Raw genomic sequence first — 23,864 nt, forward strand, 5'->3', positions numbered from 1 at the left:
ATTACGGAGCTCTGCGGCAGATGTACACTTAAGAACGACAATGTAAAATGTCGTTTCAATATAGAGACCAACCATGTGTTTGAATGGCACCAATGTCATTCTGTCCAATAAACAGCCGCGGCTGAGAAGGTGACACAGACACTCTTCAACGAGGCCTCTTTCTCATCAAAATCTGCAGCTTGAATCCCATGTAACCCGTTCTTCTGCTCTCTGTGGTGACTAAAACAAAAGCTTTATTTTAATTGTGTCTTTCTCATACTCCCAAACAGACCACGCTTTGATCGCTGCAGTAAAATTACAGTGGTTACATTATAAAAAACAGCACGTGAAAAACAGAGTATTTGTCGTGAGTGGGATTCGAACCCACACCTCCAGTTGGAGATCAGAACACTCGCGTTTACTAGAATGCGACTTACTCGCTTTAAGTCTGGCGCCTTAGAACACTCGGCAACCCTGACCCCTCTGCAGTACTCTCTCCACATGCCAGATAAACAGCTGAATTTCGGAATAGTCTGAATGGCTGCTTTGATGAGAGGGTATACATACAAACACACTCGATATCCTGGGAATCTAAATGAATATGGACGTGATGCATTTTCTCAGGTTGCGAGCATGTGCGGAGTCAGAGCGCACAGCATCACAGCACTGGAATTGTGCTGCACCCCGTTCAGGCCATCCTCCAGAGAGAGGATGACGAGGATTCGGAGAGTGTGCGGAAGAGCATCACCAAGATGATACCTGAAATAGACGGTTTGTGCAATAACGAGAGTTTAGTCAAACTTGTTCTTTTTCTCTGGAGCATCGGAGGTGAGGGGGAATCCGACAGACGTTTCTTAGATTTTCAGGCATAGATATTGGTAGTGCATGCAAAAGTTATCTCCATTCCAGGGTTTACAAGTCTTTAAACGATCCTCTCTTAGGGCATACATTTCAACTAAGAGGGGATCGTAACAAACACGATGTGCCAACACCCCATAACTTTATGTCGGCAAAACCAAGGAGTGATTGTTGTCTTCAGCGGAGCGAAAACCAGAGGTTCTTACGCCAGCTCTCTTCAGAGGATCAGAGGCGAGGCGCGTCAGTAACTTTAAATTGTTGGAATGACTTTATCCTTTGCTTTCTTAGGAGAATGCGGACATTCAGCATGAAATCAAAAACCATGATGAGCTTCTATAGATGTGTCGTAGAGAGTTTATTGTCTGTCTGCATTGAGACAGGGTACGGAAATACCGTACCTTTGAAGGAAAATCTTTAAAAAGTTTATTGAATTCTGCCCAGTCCATCACGGGAAAAGCACTGCTAAACATTAGGTACATCCACATAAAACGCTGTCATAGAAAAACAGCATCCAATGTCAGAGGTCGTCACCATCCTGTCATGCTCTTTTTTCGCTGCTGCCATTGGGTAGATGGTACAAGAGCCTCAGGACTCGCACCACCACGTTCAAGAACAGTTGCTACCCATCCGACACCGGACTTTTGATCAAAAGATGATAGAGTGCACTACATGCCCATCCATTGAATATTCCGACGACCAATCATTTCACTTTAGAAACTATATTGATCAGCTGAGTATGCCAGGAGGAGCTCAGCAGACCAGGCAGCATCTATGGACAGACGTAAGCAGTCGGCGTTTCGGGACGAGATCCTTCACCGTGAAATTGTTTCTGAATAAATCACTTACCCACAGTTCGGTGTCTGGTGATCTATTGTAATGTGATGAACAGTGACAAAAACATAATATTATCCTCCAACAGTTTTTCTAATCCACCTCAACAACCCAGGGTTTGTTTGCAGAAATAACATCGCCTCAAATGAATGCTTAAAGACAAATTATGTCAGGAGTGGGATTCGAACCCACGACCCCAGATGGAAGACCAGAACACTCCTATTTGTCGGAAGGACTTTCATTCCTTGAGTCTGGCGCCTTAAACCACTCGGCCATCCTGACAACTTTTGATGTGTGCTGAGAACGGAATGAATGCCAGACTTGTAAGCAAAGTTATATACACACAATCACGCATATCGTCCTGCCAATCGGAAATGAAAGCGAGAGTGTTACAATTTTCTCAGGTTAGGCAAATTCTGTGGAAAGTGAAGCTGTAAAACAATTCCAAATCGAACACTCGTGAGACGCGTCTCGGCAAGAATTTGTGAAGGATGTTTGCTGAGATAGATGAGAATGCCTGGAAGACTCAATAATTTTACATTTAGTGAAGCAGAGAAATAAACGTTTATAGACACGATTGAATCTAAAAATTGAGTGGGAGTTGATCGCAACAATGTCAACAGAAACTGAACACAGTTTGTTCAGTTAAACCGGGCAACTCTGCATTACAGATGGACGTTGGTAAGTAGACTACAAGGACAATGATCTGATGATTGTGGAAGAAAGCGAAGATGTGACAAGGTTCACAAGAACATAAGACATCGTGCAGAAAGGCCGTTCGGTCTCTTGGGTTTGCTTCATCATTCCGTCATGGATGAGTTATTACAGCCAGAATGTTGTTCGGGCTTGTAGATCAATGTTTAATCTGACGGAGAGGAAACAGAAGCAGGGTGTTTTGGACGTTAGAGCACGGGCTTTCTGAGAGATGAGACGCTTTAGAGAACGTAATTCGCTCAGGTTCTCTGATCCAGTTTTAAATGTACTGAACACATTAAAATAAGGCAGGGACAGGCTCTGGACGCCACCGACTCAGTAAAAGGCTCCTCGCGAGATGTGGAAGACGGGTAGGCGTGCTGGAGTTGAATCTGGATGAACTCCGGTTCATTCAGAGCCACGGACGTGATGGACCGGAACATATAGAGTGATAGGACAGCCAGGGTGCAGGGCACAGAAAACTGGGTGACAATCAGGAGGAAAAAGGTGTTAAAGACCCAGTGCAGACTATCTCTAAGGCCATCACCGTCAGCAACACCTGGATGCCGTTTCTGGTTGTATGACCTGGACGGGGAAAGACATAGAGGTCGGATCTCTGGCACTGAGTATGGTCTGTGACTCAGACTGGTAAGGGAAGAACAGATTCCCGGATGGTATGTTGCCCCCCGTGTGCCAGGGTCAGGGACAATTTGGATTAAGTCTTGAACATTCTCCAGTAGGAGCGTGAGCCGGCAGGGGTTGGCTCCAGCTCGGTGCCAATGACATCGGTAGGAACAGTGACGAATTTCTGCAATGGAAATTCAGAGATTTAGGTGCTGAGGTGTAGGGCCGGATCTTCGGGGTTCTGACAGCGACTCGTGCCGCGTCCTTATCAGGCCAGTAAAGGAAATATGATGCAGATTAACACGTGGCTAATGGTCTGGTGCAGGAGGGAGGCCATACGATTTTTCGATCATTGATCTATCTTCCAGGGAACCTGAGACCCATTGATAAAGACGATTTGCACGTGAACTAGAAATGCTAATATCCTGCCGAGGGTTAGCTAGCGCTGCATGATTAAGTTTAAACTAGATTTGTAGGGAGGTGGGAACAAGCGTGCCAGAACAGTTAGTGGAGAGATTGTACCGACATTTTGATAAGATCTCACACAAAGGCAGGAAGGTACGACTAGTGCTCTGCACTGCGTATACTTCAGTCGCAGAAGTATCGGAGAATAAGTCGATGAACTCTGGGCTAGGATCAAAACCTGGAATCATGGTAACTTAGGCGTTAATGAGACTTGGTTGCAGAAGAGTCTGGTTTCTTTGTTTCAGAGTGATAGAGCGAGATGGACTAAAGCAGGAAAAGTAACGTTAATAATCAGCGAAAATGTCACGGCTGACTTCAGTCAGGACAGATGCAGAATTAAACTATTGTGGTTTTATGAGTGAAACTGAAAAAGAGGAAAGGTATGATCACGTTAATGGGGATAGTTTACTGACCACCCAATAGTCAATAGTATTTAGACGGCCAATGTTGAGGAGATATCGCTGTTTATTGCAAATCATTACGGTTGTTAGAGTAGGTGTTTTTAACATTCCGCACGTCGATTGTTAATTCCACACTTTTAAAGGACTATATGGGTAGGAAATCGTCCAATGTGTTCGGGATTTTTTTTTTAATTTGTGCGTTTACGAGTTGCCGAGAGCATGTGCGATACTTGATATACTATTATGAAATTAATGAGTCGGGGCAAGAAATAGAAGCTTGATTTAACGAACTCGTTGTAACTCGTGATCTCAATGGTTTCAATGTAAATATGTAAACGAGCTTCGTTCGTGCGTTGTGAATTTTCATTGGAGAAAGGTCAATTTTGACGGTATCAAAAACACTTAACAAGTGTCGATTGGGGACGGACGTTTTCTGGTAAGTGGGACGCGTTCAGAAATGAGCCAATTATCTGTACATGTACTCAGTGAATGACCACTCTCCTTCGGCTTGCACTGTTCCAAATCGACATTCTTTTACAAACACTAATACACAAAATTCATGCAAACATACAATTTGAGAAGCAGCCCAATAGTGTATTTTATGGAGCTTGGTCCACACACCATAATCGGGAACAAATGGAGTTCTACACAATTGATAAATGATTACAAATATTGAACAAAACATGAATGTTCAAATGTAAACCAGGCTGGAGGCGTCACTGTGATTGCTAATTATGTTACCAATTATTCCTTACCGCCTTCCTAAACAGGGGTCTCTGTGTCGCCTTATAATCCCATCCTTTGCCAAGACGCTCGCTGATGGGTTGAAGATCAGAGTGAGGATTCACCATCGGGATCACTAGAAGTGGAGGATAGTACGAAACTTCGGGAAAGTCCAAACAGAAGATTTTTGGCACAGTGATTGATTTGACCAGTTTTGGAATTGTTTCTCAATTTGCGTTCCTATTGACATTAATGGATCTGGTGTTGAAAGGGTGAACTGGATCACATTCCTTGGCATAAACATCACCGAGGATCTCAAGTCGTCTGTGCACGCCAGCTCTGTGGTGAAAAAGGCACAACAGCGCCTCCTTCACCTGAGACGTTTGAAAAAGTTTGGAATAGGTTTCCAAGTTCTAAGGTCTTTCCATAGTGGCACGATTGAGAGCATCCTGACTGGCTGCATCACTGCCTGGTATGCACACTGTACTTCGCTCCATGGCGGGACTCTAACATCCAGGCTCATCTGTACAGATGGAATTCCCTCTATTCCGGACGTAAACAAAGACAGGTGTGTAAATAGGGTTCTAAGGATCATAAGGGACCCGGGTCACGCTAACCACAAACTATTCCAGCTGCTACCATCCGGGAAACTGTACCACATTTTAAATGCAGCGAACAAAAGCTACGGGATATCTTCCACCAGGCCATCAGGTGGTTTAATTAATGCTGACGCAACTGTATTTCTATGTTATAATGTCTATACTGGCATAATTCTGCTTAGAAATTACGACAATTGCAAGTTGCTCATTTATACGAAGACGTATCGATTTTTTTTAACCTCATGTATATGAATGATGTCACTAATCAAGTCAATTTAATTCAAATAAACGATACAAAAAAAAGAGGGAGTTAAAATAAAAGTGGATTTGTAATATTAATCATGGACTCTAACATCTGATGGGATTTGCCTGAGGATAGAGAGGCAGAGATGAGATTGCTGGGTCTAAACCAATGTATCAATACTCCGGGTTGCAAAGGACACTGTGGGACAGGGGAATAGCTATATTGCTCCATCTTGCAGAACGGAAATCAGGATAAAGCGAGTAACTCCAGAGTGTGCGTTAATCGGCAGAGCTATAGAAGTCATAAGAGTTTTCAATTGTTCTAACAATACCACCATTTCCATCACTAAATCAATGGCAAATAATGTAAAAAAGAATAGATGCCAACACAGTCCCCTGTGAAACACTGCTGGACAACGCCTACCAGTCAGAAATCGCTCTATTTACCCGCCCCCCCCCCCCCCCCCAGTCATCAGCCACTGCTTTGTCCATGCTAGAACGTTCACTGTATTACCATGTAGCTTGTCAAGCAGCCTCATGTGTGGCACCTTCTCAAAAGCATTCGGAAAATCTCTTTTGTCTGGCTTGTTCCCCCTTGAAAGAATTCCATTAGATTTCTCAGGCAAGATTTTCCCTGGATGAAGCCATGCTGTCTCCGGCCTAGTTTATCATGTGTCTCCAAGTACACTGAGATATCATCATTAATAATTAACTCGGACATCTTCCAAACCCCTGTGGTCAAACAAAATGGCTTAGATTTTCCTTTCATCTGTGAAGAAGAGTGAAGTGACATTTACAATATTCAAGTCTTCCGGAAACATTGCAGACGGAGTGGTTGTTGCAAGATCATTTATAATACTTCAACCATGTCTTCAGCCAACTCTGCCACAACTATGGCGTGTACACCGTATGGTCCATCTGATCTACCTTCAGATATTTGAGTTACTCACTAACCTTCTCTCCCGTCATGGTAACTTCACACACCTCATACCCATGACACCTCAAATTTCCAACACACTGCTAGTGTCTTCCACAGCAAAGACTGATGCAAGATATTTATTTAGTTCTTCCGGTATTTGATGGTCCCACATTGCTACATCTCCAGCATCGTTGTTCAGCGATCCGATGTCCAGTCTTGCTATTTTTCTTATATATGAAGAAGAGTTTGATGTCCTTACTAATGTTATTCGCTATCATACTTTCGTACTCGATCTTTCCGTTCATAATCACTTTCCGGTGCTCCAACTTCCCACTACTCTTGCTCAATTGTTCACCCTCCCTTTTGCTTTTTATTTTCATTTTGAAATCCCTTATTACGACCAGATAGCCAGAAGATATAAGTGAAAGTATTCCATTCGGCCTGTTGAGTCTGCTACACCAGTCAATCATGTGTTGATCCAAATCTTCCAGTCATCCTCACTTCCCTGTCTCTTCACCACATACTCTTTGATGACCTAGTTAATCAAGAACCGACCTATTCCTGAATTAAATACACCCAATGTCCTGGCTTCCACAGACGCTCGTGGCAACAAGTTCCATTGATTTACCACCCTCTGACTAAGCTAATTTGTCCTCATCTCAATTCTAAATGGACATTCATCAATCCTGAAGTCGTGCCCTCTTGTCCAACCTATGCCTCCCTAGCTTCACCAACTTCCCTGTAATTCCATGGGCTCTTATCTTGTTAAGCAGCCTCACGTATAGCACCTTGTCAAAGGCTTTCTGAAAATCCAAGTACACCACTTCTACTGCATCTCCTTTGACTACCCTGCTTGTAATTTCCCAATAAAATCGCAACAGGTTTGTCAGACAGGATTTTCCTTTCAGGCTTTAGCCTACCTTGCTATGTGCCTCTCGATACTCGGTAATCTCATCCCTTTCAATCGATTCCAACAACTTTCCAAACACCGATATCAGACTAACTGGTTTCTAGTTTCCGTTCTGCTGCCTCCCACCATTCTTAAATAGGGGAGTAACATTTGCAATTTGAAATTTTCCAGTCTTCCGGTACAATGCCAGAATTCATCAATTCTTGAAAGATCATCGTTAATGCTTCTGCAATCTCTCCAGCTACTCCTTTCAGATCCCGAGGGTGTTTTCCATCAGGTCAGGGGATTTATCCACCCACAGAGGAGGAAGCCTCCTGAGCACCTTCTCAGTCGTAATTTTCCCTGCACAAATTTTACTTCCAGGACACTCTTGAATGTCCAGTTTACTGCAGACGTCTTCCACTGTGAAGACTGATGCAAATTGCGCATTCAGATCCTCTACCGTGGCGTTAGCCATGGTTGTGTCATCATTTCTTTGAACTGTTTTTCTTTCTCTTTGAGATGTATATATCTTGTGCCTTCCAGATTGTTTCCACGTATTCCAGACATTGCAGTTCATCTGTCATCCCTGCCAGTGTTATTTTTCTTTCTCAATCAGTTCTGGCCAACTACTCACTCAGCCTCTGTAATTCCGATTAATCCACTGATATACTGATACATTTGTCTTGAGCTTCTTCTCAAATTTCGGGGGGAATTCGATCATGTTATGATCACTTTCTCCTAAGGATTCTGAGAGCTGGAGCTCTCTGAACAATTTTGGTTCATTGTGCATCACCCAGTCCAGAAAAGCCGATCCATTGAGCTCAAACACGAGGGGCTGTGATAAGCCATCTAGTAGATATTCTAGAAACTATGTATCCCGTAATGAAGCACCCACCAGATATCCACCAAACTACATGCATATTGAAGTTCTCCATGACAATTGAAACATGGCCTTTCCAGAATGCATCTTCCACCTCCCGTTGTAATTTGCAGGCCACATCATTACTGCTGTTTCGGGGTCTGTACACAATTCCCAGCGGCGTTTTGTTTTTAACCTTGCGGTTCTTTCGCCCTATCACAAATAAAGTAACCTTCTGGTATTCGGCAGATCCACTGCGGGGAAATATCAACGCTGACTATTATCGCTATAATCTTATTGCCCTCTATGGAACTCCGACACAAGATCCTTCTGCATATCAATACTCTCCCAGCCTTTCTCATTGTTATATTTGTACTTCATCTCTCAGAGGTTAAGGTTTCGTATTTTAGCAGCTTAAATGCTATCATTTCTTCGCCAATATTTGTTGTTGAGTCTGTAATATTTCATTATTTGAGTGTATTGTAAATATGCTGTTTTATTATATATTATTTCACATTTACACAATAGATTAAGTGTATTTTAATGTAATTGGCTTTGGTATTTTTTCCCGTGATTAGATCATCAACAGCAGCCATTCTAGTACTTAACGCACGCCTTCATATTCCTAACAAAACAGCATCCTTTCTTTTTATACTTTTCTCTTGTTTCATTAACTTAATCAACTTAGACCACGTGAAAAATTCTAACGGAGCAAAATTAGGTCATTTGGCACACCGAGTCTGTTCCGTGTTTAGATCATGCATGATCAATTTTCCCTCTCAGCCTCAATCTTCTGCCTTCTCCCCGTAAATCTCTACCTAAAGTACGCATAGAGAATTGACCTCCACAGCTTATTGCGGCAATGAATTCCACAGATCGACCATCCTCTGGTTAAAGATATTGCTCCTTATCTTCGTTCTAAAAGGACGCCCTCATTTCTGTTGCTTTGCACTCTGGTTCTAAACTCCCCCATGGTCAGCAGCTAGCTAAGTGGATGACGCCTTCTCATCGGTGTACATTATAGGGCTGGGGTTGGTCTCTATTAGAATGACTGCAAAAACCTCTCCCCGGCTGTACACCGTTCCGAACTGTCCAGTCGACCGTTGACCCAACCGCTGAAAGGGCCCAGCTGATTTGTATTCACTGAACATTCTGACTGTGGGTGAGTGCCCTTTCTCAGTCTACCTCGCGAGCGCAGCATTGTCACCTGATATCTGGTGTAACTTAGATCGCTCCCTTCTACTTTCCACAATATGTTTTAATTTCTACTCTACGCTCTACAACTGATCATCAGCCTTCAATTTCGAAAGCCGTTACCAATATACTTTAGCATACTATTCACGGCTTTCTGTCACGCTCTCGGAGTATTCAGCATATATGAGGAGGAACAGAGTCGACGTTTGAGACTACAGGAAGGATGTGGAAACCGTTGAAGGGGTGCAGAGGAGATTTACAAGCATTTTACCTGGATTTGGGACATGCCTTATGAAATCAGATTGCGTGAATTCGGCCACTTCCCCTTGAAGTGACGGAGGATGAGAGGTGACCTGATAGGAGTATAAGATGATGAGAGGCATTGATCGTGTGTATAGTCAGAGGTTCCCCACTCCCTCCCCAGGTCTGAAATGTTTGCCACAAGAGGACACAGGTTTTAAGTGCTGGGGAATAGGTACAATGGATTTGTCAGTTGTACGTTTTTTACACAGAGGGTGAGGAATGAGTTGCCGGCAACAGTGGTGGAGGCGGATATGATAGAGTCTTTTAAAAACTTTTAGATAGGTACATGGAGCTTAGAGTAGGGACATGTTAGGGAAAAACTTGTGGGCGAAAGAGCTATATTGTGCTGTGGGTTTTCAATGTTTCTATGAGACACATCCATCACAGAATTAGCACTGACCCTTCGGGGCTTGGGTCAAAGCCTGGTGTCATGATATGGATCTGTGAGTGCGAACATATTTCGGGGTTATCGTTGATCTCGTGTGTCTAACGATTTGGAGGTGAAAGTTGCTTCATTTATAGATACGCCAATAATAATTTTAACTTGAATTTTGATCTCTGTTCTTGTGTTTTGCAACTCTGCAGAGTACGCACTTTCCCCGAGAAAGGAATCAATAAGGGTAAACACACAAGGAAGCGTTTTCTTAAAGCATTTGTCGACAAATATGCATCATAATTTGGAGATGCGAAACGCTTTAAGGGTCTGTATGCCAAACAGGGTACGCCCGAGATTTGGGGTGTGCACAGATTTACGTGTCTCTTGTAGAATATTTTGGTGGATTGGGATTAGGTGTGCGCACAGATTACGGCGTGTCGCCGGGTTTAAGGGAGCACACGGATTTCAGCGAGTTGGTCGATCTGCGGGTGTGATAAATCCCAAGGCACTTTGAAGTTTGAACTTTGTTCTTGCTATTCTTTAAAATGAAGACACCAATTTGTCTCACTGTTCTTGCTCTGGGATAATCTAATGTGCAAGTGGCGGGCCAGCAGATTTCGGCTTGTGCACAGATATCGGGATGTGCACAGATTAGGCGGTGCCTCGGCGAATATGGGGTTGCACATGAATTTGGGGATGTGCTCAGATTTGCGTCTGCCGGCGAATATTGGGGCGCACACAGATTGGCTGGTGTCCGTGTATTAGGAGATGCACACTACTTTCTGCATTGCCGGTGTACTGGGTGGGCCACATGGATTTGGGGCAGCGGACATGATATCTGGGTGCGTGTGGATCAGACAATGAACGCAGATTTCAGCGGGTTGTGGTGAAAATGGTTTCAAACGGAAGGAATATGTCGGTTAATTTGGAGCTATGACAATCTCAAGCATGTTTCATTTATAGATACCTTTATAATAAATGCATTTGAATGATGAACTCTATTTTCACTATACATTTTCATGTGTATCCAGCTATTTTCTCATCTGTTTGAAAGATTTGAAATGGTATAATCAATTATGCATGTGCTGAGTTTGGCGCTGTGTAAATGTTTTGTGGGCACACAGATTTGGGAGTGTGTGCGGATTTGGGCAGAGATTTAGGGGTGTGTCGATGCATATGGATTTGTGGATGTCGGCAGATTTGTGCGTGTGACTGATTTCAATTTTTTTTCATTTTGTTTGTTCTTGCATCTTTTTCAGGTGGAGGCGATTATTTGGTGAGCTGTTTAAATATATTTTAGCTGGGATAATCACATGTGCATATGAGGGTTTGAGCAGGGATGCATGCTGATTTAGGGTGTATCGTCGAATAGGTGACTGCGCACGGTCTTGCAGACTGTCCGTGCATTTGGGGGCGTGACGTAACAAGATTGTCTCATTTATACGAGGGCTGATTAATACGTTCGTGGCCTGTGGTAGAAGCAGATGAATTGTACAGCTCTCGTTACATACACGTGCAGGTCAACTCTTTGAGTGATTATGCAGAATGTTTGTAGTTAATAATTCATCTCCTATCATTAATGGGATTCCTAGCACACAAAAAGTTAAGATCAAATGATGTATTGATCTTACACAAGGAAATCAGTAAACACTAGCTGTTGGGGAAGAACGCTCGTTGTGTTTGATCATTGCCATTACATCAGACTGTGGTTGCACTCCGAGCAGAGCGGGGAAAGGGAGTGTTTATTGCACAGAGTTAGACATCCCTAAAAGGAATTTGTTGAAATTACACCAAAAAAAATATGATTTATGCGCTCAAATCTAAATCTGATCACTGTCCAGTTGATCAGCAGATGAAAATAAAAAAAATATGTTCAGTGGCTGGACGAAATGGTGACAACCGAATAATCTAATAATATATTTAGTTCGACACCAACTGTGCAAAAACTGTGCTTGCCTGATGTTTTGTCTGACGAAGAAATCTGTTTTATTGTAACCTGTTAATGAAACCCTCTCCAGGTTTGAACACATTTCTGTCAAATGGCCAGATGAATAAACATGTCCTCTCTGTTGTTTCTACATTTCTAAGCTTTAAGAGAAGCTCATTGGAAACCACAGCAGAGATTAATAACAGTCAAGAAGAGACGTGCTTCTTAGTTCTCGTTCGCCTTTTGAAGTCTTACAAATAAGCCATGTTATTATTCAGGGGGAAAGGAAAATAACACCCGTTTCCAAAGTTTTGCAAATAATTTATGAAGGTGGATACTGTTCAAAAACACGAAACATTCCAAGAAGGCACACAAAGGGGGAAAAAGGCATAGCAAAATAATCTGAACAAACGATTAGGAGCACTGGTGGCTGCTGGTTTTTGTGAGAGCTTCAATCGAGGGCAAATTGTACAAACGTAGAGCATCACCAATAAATACAAAGTCACTTCATAAGAAGGTGATGATGCCCCTGGATTGAAGCGTTTTCTAACATATCGACTGTTTACATCCAGCGGAAAAGCATCAGCTGCCGTACGGTGGTAATGTCTATATGACTGCGGCCTGTCCTCTTGTGTGGGATACGGGTACGGGTATAGACAGTAAGAGGACCATTTTTCCTTGTTTCTTTCTGATTTAACAGCATGAGGATTTGCAGCAAAGTGAGACAGAGTGCACATGTCGAATATTATTAAGTTACTACTATATCAGGATGACATGAGAAATACTAATCAGCCACTTGTGAAAGCACAAGTGCAAAGACTGCGTGCGAAGAGTACTTATCGAACACTCAGTGATATGATCTACATTGTGCCGGACGGAACCCTGCTGCCGACAGTTAATTCCATCATTCTTTGTCTCTCATTCTGCCTTTCTCTCTCACACCTCCTGCCTTCCTCTCCTCCGCATGTCTGACGTTCTTGCCTCGTCGCTACTCCCGGCTGCCAAGATAACTCCTTTTTCGAGAAAAGCTGATAGTCTTTCTCTCTTATAAAATTGACATATCCTGAGCTAATGCCGCTGTTTCAGAACCGATGTTTGCATTTCGCATTTTACACACATCACGAAAGAATCAAATGTGATTTTTCACTAATTTACCTCATTCCTTTCACGGGATTTTAAAAGTAAATACATACATTTGTTTATTACTTAAGGACCATTTTTCTACTTTATATTCAGTTAAGTCGACCGAAATATTTTTAGTTATTTTTTAATTAATTTGGTAATTCCGGTATATGTAATAGACGTATAGCAGCTACCCGGTAAACCAAGGGTTAACTCTTTCTGCCATTTCATGGAAAATAAATAACATCTTTTCAAGTTATACGGTTGACGTCACCGGAGGCTTTCTCTCTCTTATTAATAAGAGTCCCTTTCTCTCAGTTCCCCACTTTCAGTGGGAGCAGCCTCTCCTGCCAGGGACAGAGATCCGGAGCTGCACAAAGAGGGAAAGTAACGACAGACTAGCTAGTTATGTCCTGGATCAGAATTCTGGAAGGACAGCTTGGAATATAACAGGAAATGGGAAAAATATCTTCTGGATGGTTCCATATGTTTTTGCAGATGATGAACGGATAACGGCAGATGTTCGAGTCATGAATGCTTTAATCGCCATTCAGGTGATTTTCTACCCAGTCCTCGCTATCACTGCTCTTCCCGGTGAGTCCCTTCTAAAGATAATTTATAAAACAACAGTTAACCACACATTTTCCTTCTGACGTGTATCTCTCATAATAATAATTAATGCTGCTGTCACGCATCCCATTTGATAATTAAGCAAATCTTTGCTGCATGCGCTTTGATAACTTACTGAATCCAGGACTCCTGTCTAAGGAAATACGTGCTGACAGTTGCGATGATCCAGAGCGGGTTTACCACAACAGTATATTTTATTATCTGTCTCCTCGTAGGAATGAAACCTCATCGTGAACACTCCTCCTCCATTTCTCCCTGGTCGTTTGAACCAACATCGGTCGGAATACTAACTGAATAAAATCGTTTATAACTTTCCAGCTTTCATGTCAGCCTGCGTTTCCACTGAAGCAAAGGAAGCATTCTCTCCGCGAATGTAATCAGGAGTTCCCTCTTCTACATCTGACCATCTTCCTCCCCACTGTGTTCTTAAAACTACATTTTCTATTTGGGATTCTAAACATTATAAAATGCGAAGATCATTACTGTATACTTTCACACCAGTTGCATTTGACGGTTTTTAAAGCCCAAGTAACAGATGATAGACCACTGGAATTTCTTGAAATATTGATGATGACGTATTGTTATGGTGACAAATCGACTTCATTGTTGCGGAGAAAGTAAAGCCTAACTGAGACTGTAACAAATACCACACGAATATAAGGGCAAACATACAAGAGAGACGGGGAGGCTCGCGGTATAATTTGAAGGAAATGTTCAGTTCCAAAAGGGTAGGCAGGACACTGGAAGTTAGGTGCATTAATTGGGTTTTGGGTTGCTACTCCATTTGCCAATGCCGGTGCCCTGGGTGACGCGCAGTGACGGGAAGCTGCTTTTTATCTAATGGGACACTTAGTTCACGACAGTTGAGATGCCGCAGATTTAATGCGCCATTCAGTGCTTTTGCCTCAAGAAGTACGAAATCCACCAATCGCCAGACATTGTTATCTGAAATCTCCGCTCTCTGTTTCTTTACTGATAGTCGGTCCAACAGACGGCATTGAGTGCACACAGATTTGCAAAACTGTTTAATTTTACTTGAATGGTAGACGCGACGATTGTATTATTCTGTCGGATACGTACTGTTCTGGCTTTGCCAATTACTGAAAAGTGGAATACTTTATATGCTTGTTTGAAGAAAACGCTTCCTGATGTGTTTACCCTGATTGATTCCTTTCTTCGCAGTAAACACGGTGACCATATTCATCCTGTCTCGGGGAAAGTGCGGCCTCTCCAGAGTTGCCACTTGCTACCTGGTTGCCATGGCAGCGGCGGATCTTCTGGTTCTTATCATGGACCTGATATTGAGCAAGATTCCACTTATGTACATGCCATTCGACGTTTTCATCCGATCAATGAATAAGGGGTGTAATATCCACTCTGTTCTCCTTTACACTGCAACCGACTACTCGGTCTGGTTCACCGTCACGTTCACCTTTGATCGGTTTATCGCCATTTCTTGCCAGAAGCTGAAATCAAAATATTGCAGAGAGAAAACCGCGGCCGTGGTTTTCGGGACAGTGAGTGCCATTGGTTTTTTAAAGAATATTTACTGGTATTTTAGGCTCTCGGGGTACTACGCGTGGATACCTGTTCCATTTATATGTAGGGTAAGAGGGCATTATTTGAATATCGCGACACCAATTGAACTATTTTATTACTTCCTTACCCCTGTATTCCCATTTGTGCTGGTTCTGCTGACGAATGGCCTCACCGTCAGGCATATCTTAGTCATCAGCAGAACTCGCAGGAGACTCAGGGTTACCGGCAACAGACCGAGTTCCGGAGACCCGGAGATGGAGAAACGCAGGAAATCCCTGGTTTTATTACTGATCGTCTCGGGCAATTTCATCGTGCTGTGGGCACCTTTCACTGTGTACTCTGTGTGGCATCGGCTATATGCTTTTGCCACATATGTGCGTCCACCTGATTCGCTGCGAGAGCTGGGAGTCATTCTACAGCTCCTGAGCTGTTGTACAAACACTGCCCTTTACGCCATTACACAGACGAAGTTCAGGGAACAGTTGAAAAATGTGGTGAAATCTCCACTCGGTCCGATGTTTGTGAAGAACTCGTGACATTGCGGCGTCACCCGACCTGAAACCACTGAAGTTTTATCCACTACGGTCAATTTTTGCCCATTTGGGCCCTGCGATAACCTTGTTCCACTCACACCTCCCAAACGGTAATTACATGAAAGTGTCCATTATACAGCTGCAGTGCTCGTCCCTCATTCGCCGGCCTATCTTCTCATCTCTACGCGTACAGCACCTACATTCACGACTGAATTGGTGCTGCCAGTCCACTGACGACTGAATTGTGCTGCTTCCTGCACTCACGCTGAGCCCGTCAATTTTATCTAGAGATTGCCACACCGCCCTCAGATCAACTTGGTCCCATTCTGGCACCACTCTTGTCTCTCTGACCCCACACCATAGATCTATTAGAATTCCGAATTTTATAACTATCCCTTTATTGGGCTACACGCCCCTAAATCAAAGAGCGTTCCCGAATCGGCGTGCAACTCTACATTGGTAGGCACAGCACTAAATCTGCGCAAAGCTGAAATAGGTGCACATCACAAACACGCTGACACCCCATAATAGATCATTCCAGAGCAGGAATTATTTCAAAATATTTCAAAAATGGGGGCATTTCGAGATTAATGATCCGTACGCACCCCAAATCTGTAGGTAGCTCCAAATCTGTGCACAGCCAGTTATTTGATAACAGACTTTAAATCTGCGCACATCGCCAAATCCGCGAGTACCCCCTTGGCAGAGCGCACGCCTAAATCTGCACGCATGCTGAAATCCATGTGCAGCCCCCAAAACTCTGTGCATCCCATATATGCCGACTATACCTTAACACTGCGCAATCCCCAATTGAGTGCGGATCCCAAACACGCTGCCATGCCCGACCATGAGCTGTACGGTATCCGGGAGGAAGAATCATTTGAAACCGTTCACAAACTGTCTGCCTCCACCATAAAGTAACAGGAAGACTGTTGAAACGTCAAAGTGCATTGATTCTGAAAGTATCTATAAATTAAACAAAATTCATATACGTCACACTACAAATCCGCAGGCACCACATCTCTGTGAGAAACAGTTCACAAAATAGCTGCGTCTGCTTTCAAACGACCTTGAAGAAGAAGAAGAAAGCCCTTAACTCCGAGTGCAGTCATCACGACGCCGTCATGACGGTGTTTTCTTTTAGCAGGCTTTCTTGTTTTTATGAGGCCGCGTTGCGAGCTCGATGCTGAACCGAGCACGGATGGGAGCCGGGTGGATTCGAACTGGAGAGCCATCACTCCCAAGTCCGGCGCTGATACCACTCCGCCCCGACCTTGGGAAATCCCCAAATCCGTGAGTACTGAAACTTGCCGTACAGATCTCCAAATCTTTGTTCACCTTGAAAACCGAGTGCGGACCTGACAGAACAATTGCTGATCCCAGAGCGAGAATCATTTTAATCCTATTTCTTTCACGAGAAGGCTTAATCCGCAGTGAAATTAACAAGAGCAAAGTTCACTGTTAAATTATTAAAGTATCTGTAAACTAAGCAACCTTGATATTTGTCATTACCCCAAATCCAGCAACACCCACAAGTACTTCTGGACACCCATATCACAGCGCACTTTGAACCCGCTAACACCCTCCAGATAAACAATAACTTATCCGAGAGGAGGAATAATTTCAGATAATTCACGAAGTAGCAATCACCAAGTTAAAAATCAGAGTAAAAGAAGAGTAGAAAATTAAATCAGTATTTATTAATGAAGCGCTTATTATGATACAACCTTGACATTCCTCACCACTGACACGTCCAAATCCGTGAGCACCCTCAGACCGTGTGCACCACCAATCCAGCTGGCACCCATGTATGCACATTTGATTTTCAAAGATGAATCCTTTTTAAAAGTTCACAAAATAACAGCATTCTCCTGACATAATTAGTGAGAACAAAGTTCAATGCTTAAAGTGCGTTTATTAAAGACCTTAAAAATTGAACTACTTTGAGATGTGACAAAACCCGAAATCGACCGCCACGCAGAAATCCATGGACACGCAAAAGCACCGACACAAGCCTAAACCTGCGCACACGCTCAAATCCGAACACACTACTCAACCTGCGCACAAGCTCAAATCCGAACACACTACCAAACCTGCGCACATGCTCACATCCGAACGTACAACCAAACCTGCGCACATGCTCAAATCTAAACACACTATCAAACCAGCGCACACTCTCAAATCCGATCACACTACCCTACCTGCGCACATTCTCATATTCGAACGCACAACCAAACCTGCGCCCATGCTCAAATCCGAACACACTGCCCAACCTGCGCATACTCTCAAATCCGAACACACTACTCAACCTGCGCACAAGCTCAAATCCGAACACACTACCAAACCTGCGCACATGCTCACATCCGAACGTACAACCAAACCTGCGCACATGCTCAAATCTAAACACACTATCAAACCAGCGCACACTCTCAAATCCGATCACACTACCCTACCTGCGCACATTCTCATATTCGAACGCACAACCAAACCTGCGCCCATGCTCAAATCCGAACACACTGCCCAACCTGCGCATACTCTCAAATCCGAACACACTACTCAACCTGCGCACAAGCTCAAATCCGAACACACTACCAAACCTGCGCACATGCTCACATCCGAACGTACAACCAAACCTGCACACACGCTCAAATCCGAACACACTACCAAACCTGCGCACATGCTCGCATCCGAACGTACAACCAAACCTGCACACATGCTCAAATCTAAACACACTATCAAACCAGCGCACACTCTCGAATCCGATCACACTACCCTACCTGCGCACATTCTCATATTCGAACGCACAACCAAACCTGCGCCCATGCTCAAATCCGAACACACTGCCCAACCTGCGCATACTCTCAAATCCGAACACACTACACAACCTACGCACATGCTCAAATCGGAACACACTACCCAACCTGTGCACATGCTGAAATCCGAACACACCACCAAACCGGCGCACACTATCAAATCCGACCATACTACCCCAAATGCGCACATGCTCACATCCGAACGCACAACCAAACCTGCACACATGCTCAAATCCGAACACACTACCCAACCTGCGCACACTCCCAAATCCGAACACACTACCCAACCTGCGCACATGATGAAATCCGAACACTCTACCAAACCCGCGCACACTACCATAGCCGAAGACACTACACAACCTGTGCACAAGCTCAAATCCGAACACACTACGAAACCTGTGCACATGCTCAGATCCGAACACACTACCCAACCTGCGGCCATGCTCAAATCCGAACACATTATACAACCTACGCACATGCTCAGATCCGAACACACTACCCAACCTGCGGCCATGCTCAAATCCGAACACACTATCCAACCTGCGCTCATGCACAAATCCGTACACACTATACAACCGACGCACATGCTCAAATCTGAACACACTATCCAACCTGCGCACGTGCTCAAATCCGAACACACCATCCAACCTGCGCTCATGCACAAATCCGAACACACTATACAACCTACGCACATGCTCAAATCTGAATACACTATACAACCTACGCACATGCTCAAATCCGAACACACTACCGAACCTGCGCACATGCTCAAATCCGAACACACTATCCAACCTGCGCTCATGCACAAATCCGAACACACTATACAACCTACGCACATGCTCAAATCCGAACACACTACCAATTCCTTGTGCGGCACCAAATCCCTTTCGAGCACATACCAGGCGACACTCTCATCAATCTGCGCGCATCACCAAATCCGTATGCATCCTTAAATATGCTGACACAACCACATGGACATTAGATTATCCCAGAGCAAAAACCATTTCCAGCAGTTCCCAAAATCGACTTTAAATAATCAAGAAAGAACAAAGTACAAGATTGAACGTGCGTTTATTAATAAATTATCGCAAAACATCAACCGACACGTCAAATACCCATTCTATAGGAGTAGGCCGTTGGCGAGAGTACAAGAGTTAGCCTTTGTCTCAAAGGGGCATTCGTCTCTGAGGACGCGTCGGCTCTGTGTAAAGCGTCTGTTAAGGTTTCATTTTTGTTTCCTATCTCTCTTACTATACCATTTAAAGTGCTATGGGGTGCTGTTCATGCCGCAAGTTGGTGAGCTGAGAGTCCCTGTGTCTCCCGGGGAAATTCATCTGCGTGAAGTGCATTTCGCAGCAGCTCCCTAAAGATCTATTAGCGATCTGGAGCAAAAATTGGATTACCTTCGGCTTTCAATGGCTTTCAAATCTCTTACTATCTTTCCCTTCGGTTAGTCCTGACGAAGGGTCTCGGCCCGAAACGTCGACATCGCTTCTCACTATAGATGCTGCCTAGCCTGCTGTGATCTACCAGCATTTTGTGTGTGTTGTTGTTTGAATTTCCTGCATCTGCAGATTTCTTCGTGTTGGACCTTCGGCTTGTATCGAGAGCGAGTATATAACTGATCAAAGATATAGGGCAGTAATCACTCCGAAATAGCATGAGTCGGGGTGGCCGTCAGGAAAAATGGAAATAGGCAGTTATGGCAGAATACAACCGTGGCCATTCCGGAAAACAATGATGTCCTGAAAAGAAAATTTAGAGAACTCGATCGAACAATGCGAAATGTTTCTGCAAAAAATGAGAAGGTGCCAGGCATGTGTATTCCAAAAATGAATAAATGCCGAAATTGTAAAATAGTACAACCAAGACGGACAAAGGAAGTCAAAGCTATTGTAAAAGCTAAAGAAAGGGCATACAACAATGAAAACATTAGTGGGAAGATAGAGGATCAGAAAGTTTATGAAAGCATACAGAGAGCAACTATAAAATCATTAAAAGGGGTAAGATGAAATATGTAAGCAATCCAGCATGTAGTATCAAAGAGGATAGTATTTTTTTTCGTACAGTATGTTAAAAATAAAAGAAAAATGAGACACTGAGAAATGAGTGACTAAGACATAATAACGGGGCAAGGAGATGGCTCATGAACTGATAAATATTTTACCTGAGTCTTCAGAGTGGAAGGCACTAGCAGTTTGCCTGACGTTGTACTGTGTGAAGGGAGAGAAATGGGTGCAGTTAGTTCTACAAGACAGAAGGTGTTCAAAAAGCAGTAAAAAGCCCTAAAAGCACATAGGTCACCTGTACCAGAGGAACTTCAATCTACGGTTCTGAAAGAGGTAGCATTAGAGATTGTGGTGGCTCAGAAATGTTTTTTCTTTTCAAAATCTATTGGATTCTCGCAAGCTGCCAGAGTGCTGGAATATTAAAAAAATATTACTGCACTCTTTAAAAAAGGAGGAAGGCAGCAGGAAGGAAATTATAGGCCAGTTAGCCTGACCTCGGAGGTTAGAAAGATGCTGGAGACAATTTTTTAAGAATAAGGTGATGGAGTACTTGGTTACACATAGGCCATGTAGCACAAAGTCAGCAAGGTTTCCTTCAGGGTAAATCCGGCCTGAAAAAGCTGTTGGAATTCTTTGAGGAGTTGACAAGTAGGATAGATAAAGGGGATGCATTGAATGTTCTATCTTTCGACTTTTAGAAGGCCTTTGACAAGGCACCACACAAGAGGCTGCTTACTAAGTTAAGAACACTTGGTATTACAGGAAAGTTAATAACGTGGTTGCCCGCCAGTGACTAGTGCTATTCCGCAGTGGTCGATGTTGGGACCAGTTCTTCTAATGCTGTATTTAAATATTTTTGATGATGGAATAGATGGCTTTGTTGCCACGTTTACAGATTATACGAAGATTTGTAGAGGGGTTCGTAACGTTACGGAAACGGATAGGCTGCAGAAGGACATACAGATTAGGGGAATGGACAAGAAAGTTGCAAATGAAATACAATGTTGGGAATTTGCGAATTAGAAATAAATGCGCGGACTATTTTCTAAACAGGAATAAAATCTATGATCTGAGATGCAGAGGGAGTTGAGAGTACTTGTGCTGAACATCCTGAATGAAAACTTGCAGATTGAATCGGTGATAAGGAAGAGAAATGCCATGTTAGTTTCCATTTCAAGAGGTTAGAAATATAAGAGCAAGTGTGAGATGTTGTGGCTTTGTAAGACACTGGTGAGGGTTCTCCTTAAGCATTGTGAACCGCTTTGTTCTCCTCGTCTTAGTGAAGATGTGCTGGAATTGGAGAGCGTCAAAGAAGATTCACAAGGATGATTACAAGAATGAAAGTGTTATCGTGCAAGGAATATTTGTGCGCTCTGGGTGTTAAATCGCAGGAATTTAGTCGGATAAGAGGGACATCTCATTGAAAGTTTGGAATTTTGGAAATTCCTGGACAGAGTAGATACTGTAAATACTGTGTTTTATACGTGCTGCTTTAGAATGCAATCACTGTAATTTTACTATCTCAATCAAAGCATGGTCTGCTGGGGAGGATGAGAAAGACGCAAGAAAGATAAATATTTTGTTTCAGTCACAACAGAAAGCAGTGCAACGGGTCACATTACATCGGATTCAGGCTGCAGAGTTCGATGAGAAAGAGCCTTCGTGAAGAGTGTCTATGTCACTTTCTCAGCCGTGGCTGTTCGTTGGACAGAATGATATCGGGGCCTTTCAGGCACCTTGTTGGTCGCCATATTGAAACAGCATTTTACGTCGTCGTTCGTAAGCACACACCTGCAGCGGAGCTCAGTAATGTGCATTTAACACCTGTCTGCATCTGGGAATATCGGAGAGATCATTCCGGACTGGATTATATTCACTTTCTGTGGTTTAATGGGTATTTTTCCTTCTTTTGCAAAGTAGATGTTTTAAGTGGTACAACACGCCCAACCGGTTGAAAGATCAGTGCAGAAAGTAAATTTTGCATCAAAACATATCTATATACATATATCACAATGTACAATGAGATGCAATTACGGCGCGCATCCAAGATACACAAGAAAATCAATGAAGGACCGCACTAATAGGACGGTCAAAACATGCAATGTGTATAACACAACAAACAGTGCAATGTCAAGAGAAATAATAAGGACACACACACACACACACACACACACACACACACACACACACACTCACACACTCACACACACACCCTACCGAAGTGTTTCGGCCCGAATACATTTTCCGTGGATGATGTTCTGCGGAGTTCCTCCTGCGCTTTTTGCGCATTGCTTGAAAATTACAAAATTGGTGTTTCCAGTTGATCATGACGGAATAATTAGACTCAGCATTACAGGGAAATCCCTTTTGCAGTTGAATTGCCATCACGATTAAACCGTTAACCCTGCTTCTCGGTTCTGATAGAACTGCCTAATATTGCAGTATGTTTTCTGTCGGGAAGCGGCCTGGACGAGGGAGGTGCCTGGTGTGAAAAGTGCTCGTCCTTGGCTCGAGAGATTCAAGTATATTTTCAAGCAAAAACAGGCAGTTTTGGCAGTTGGAATGTGCAATCAAGAATTGATTAGCAGTTGAATGGCCATCAAGACTTGAATAGCTCAGCAGAAAACAGCTGGTTGGGCAATGGAGGTCAGCTGACCAAGAAGCTTGCAAAACTCAAGCAAATAAAAAGAGGAGCGGCCATTCGGGAAGCGGTCTGGTCGAGGGAAGTGCCTGGTCTTTGGCCAGGGCGTTGATGGAGGAGACGGCGCCACAATTAGAGAGGGTGAAGACATGACCGCTAAGCTGATTCAGTGTTCTACGTGCATGATTTGGAAGGTCAGGGACACAGATGGTGCCCCCGGCTCCTACCATTATGGAACGTGTGTCCAGATTCAGCTTCTGAAGGAGCATGTTGCTGCACTGAAGAGTGAAGTAGATGACCTCAGGTTCATCCGGGAAAACGGGAGATTTCTGGACAGGACCTACAGTGAGGTTGGTGCACAGAGGATACCGGAAGAGAGAAGTGGTCGACGATGAGGAAGGAAAATATGCTTGAAGTACAGGAGACCCCGGGGTATGTACCTCTCGCAAACTGGTTCACCCTTTTGGAAGTTGTTAGGACAGGAGATACGGCAGTCTAAGAGGCGGACAGGTCTGCGAGCCGAAAATTGGTGCAGAAGCAGAGCCGAGGACTCAGACATCAGGCCGAGCCGTGGTTGTAGGGGGACTCCATAGTGAGAGGTACTGAAAGAGGTTTCTGCGGCAATTGGCGAGATTTAAGGATGGTGTGTTGCCTCCCTGGTGCTAGGATCCATGATATCACGGACCGATTG

At 43.7% G+C, this 23,864-nt stretch overlaps 1 non-coding gene across 1 annotated transcript; it reads right to left on the minus strand.

Moving 5' to 3' along the window:
- Nucleotides 1-1,835: 1,835 nt before the first annotated feature.
- Nucleotides 1,836-1,950, minus strand: trnal-caa (transfer RNA leucine (anticodon CAA)). The gene is made up of 2 exons: nucleotides 1,913-1,950; nucleotides 1,836-1,870 (listed from the first exon to the last, which is right to left on the minus strand). It is a non-coding gene; the product is annotated as a tRNA-Leu (tRNA).
- Nucleotides 1,951-23,864: the final 21,914 nt, after the last annotated feature.

This window comes from Hypanus sabinus, unplaced genomic scaffold (genome assembly GCF_030144855.1).
Source record: "Hypanus sabinus isolate sHypSab1 unplaced genomic scaffold, sHypSab1.hap1 scaffold_99, whole genome shotgun sequence".
Taxonomy (NCBI): Eukaryota; Metazoa; Chordata; class Chondrichthyes; order Myliobatiformes; family Dasyatidae; genus Hypanus; species Hypanus sabinus.